At 34.7% G+C, this 2,304-nt stretch overlaps 1 non-coding gene across 1 annotated transcript; it reads left to right on the top strand.

Annotated features, from left to right (window-relative positions):
• Nucleotides 1–1,898: 1,898 nt before the first annotated feature.
• On the top strand, nt 1,899–2,005 carry LOC114082987 (U6 spliceosomal RNA). The gene has a single exon (XR_003580881.2). It is a non-coding gene; the product is annotated as a U6 spliceosomal RNA (small nuclear RNA).
• The last annotated feature ends 299 nt before the right edge of the window (nt 2,006–2,304 follow it).

Here is a 2,304-nt window from a genome sequence, read left to right as displayed (position 1 = left end):
TTTATATGTGCTAGAGATTAATGCTCTATCTAGGTGCATGTGGTAAATATTTTCTCTCATTCTGTATTCAATATTATTGATTGGTTCCTTTGCTGACATGTAAAAAAATAAAATTAAAACCTATCTCTCATTCTGCATGAAACTCAACTCAAAGTAAATCAAAGGCTTAGACACTAGACCAGAAACCCTGCGCCTAATAGAAAAAAAAAGTAGGCCTAAATCTTCACCATATCAGCTTAGGATCTGACTTCCTTAACAAGACTCCTTAAAAACAGGAAGTAAGATCAAGAATCAATAAATGGGATGAATTCAAACTGAAAAGCTTCTAATCATTGAATTTTTAAATCTTCTCTTGAGAGTGGTGGATCTACAGCTATTAGTACCTGTGTGCAGTTAATAGACTGGATAGAATTCCTGAAATAAAATGTAGGCGTACTTCAAAATATGCCAAAACAAACTTTAAAGCATTGAATAAGTACTTTTAAAAATAAGATATAAAGGAAACCTACGTATATGCAAATATGGGGCTGCAATGAAAGAAGAGAGATGGGTTTTCATATTTTCACTGGAAAAATACTGAGATGCATACGAAGAATGAGTTTAGTAATAAACAAGCTTCCCAATACTCTTTGAAGTGATGGATATATATATATATATATATATATATATATATATATATATATATATATATATATATATTATCTTTTGAGATGTGACAATAGCTTTTTAGATTTGTATATACCCAAACTTATGAAATCGTATGCCTTAAATAGTTGCCAGGTTTTGTGTATCAACTATAACTCAAAGAATTTGTCTTAAAAATGAAAAACTAAAGAAAAAAATAGTTTGTGCACTCAGGAATTTGAAAAAGACTTGCACTTTGCAGGTTTGTTGAATGATAATTGCCTTTCTTAAAATAAGTTAGTTCCATGACCTTGTTGATTTCTTGAATGAATTTAATAGAACTTGTTATAATTTGCATCTTAAGCATCCCCCAAAGATCTATGTGGAAAGGCTTGGTTCTCATTGTGGAGTTTTTGGGAGGTCATGAATCCTTTAAGAGTCTGTCCTATTGCAAGGTCTTCTGATCACACAGATTACGACCTTCAAGAAAATATTGAGACTTAGACTGCTTCCTCTCTCTTTTTCACTTCTCACCATAAAGTGAGCAGCACACACTCCCCATCCTGATGTGCTGACTTACAACAGGCCCAAAGCAATGGGGCCAAATACTTTAGGGGAGAAATATCCAAAACTAAGTTGATGGATGGAGAACTGGCAAACACAGAAATTCAAATGTCCATGAACATCTGATATATACTGAAGAAGCACATGGAGACCTGGAGATCTAACTTTGAATAACTCACTTTCAAATTAAAAATAAACAAATATACAGAATAGGAGAACAAATACAAATACTTTAGGGAAATCTAATTATTAAATTATTAGATGGAGAATTCTAATTGATTTTTTTTAAGAGACAGAGAAAGAGAGAGAGAATTTTTTTTTTTAATATTTATTTTTTAGTTTTCGGCTGACACAACATCTTTGTTTGTATGTGGTGCTGACCATCAAACCCGGGCCACATGCATGCCAGGCGAGTGCGCTACCACTTAAGCTACATCCCCAGCCCTCTAATTGATTTTTAGATACATTTTTACAAGTCATTTTAACACAACATATATTTTTTTTTAAATAGAAATGTCATTTATAAAAAGTAATTATAGCTTGACATAAATTTTAAAAAAATAAACAGAAGAACAATTAAGATTAATTGTCAAAGATTTTTTTTTTAAGTGAGTGATCCACATATATGTCTGTGTTACGTGTGTGGGTAATTTATCAATGATGATAAGTGGAAATTCGATGTTCAGATTATATTAAAATAATTATATCTTGTGCTCGCTTCGGCAGCACATATACTAAAATTGGAACGATACAGAGAAGATGAGCATGGCCCCTGCACAAGGATGACACGCAAATTCGTGAAGCGTTCCATATTTTTACACCAATTGGAGGAGGGGCAGAGCAGAGCCACTACCCGTGCCTGCAAGGTAGGCAGACCTGCGACCGACCGGCAGAACAGGCCCAGCGGCCTGCCGGTATGGTAGACATGTCACCCCAATTGGAGTAGGGGCAGAGCAGAGCCTTCACCAGCGCCCAGACTTGAAGAATGAGACAGAATCCCAAATCCTAGAAGCCTACAGGACGCCGAATGTGCAAAATCATAAGAGATCCACACCTAGACACATTATAATGAAGATGCCCAACATACAGAATAAGGAGAGAATTTTAAAAGCTACA

Source organism: Marmota flaviventris, chromosome 9 (genome assembly GCF_047511675.1).
Source record: "Marmota flaviventris isolate mMarFla1 chromosome 9, mMarFla1.hap1, whole genome shotgun sequence".
NCBI lineage: Eukaryota > Metazoa > Chordata > Mammalia > Rodentia > Sciuridae > Marmota > Marmota flaviventris.
Note: the sequence above shows the minus strand (reverse complement) of the source record. Positions and strands in the feature narration are given on the sequence as shown.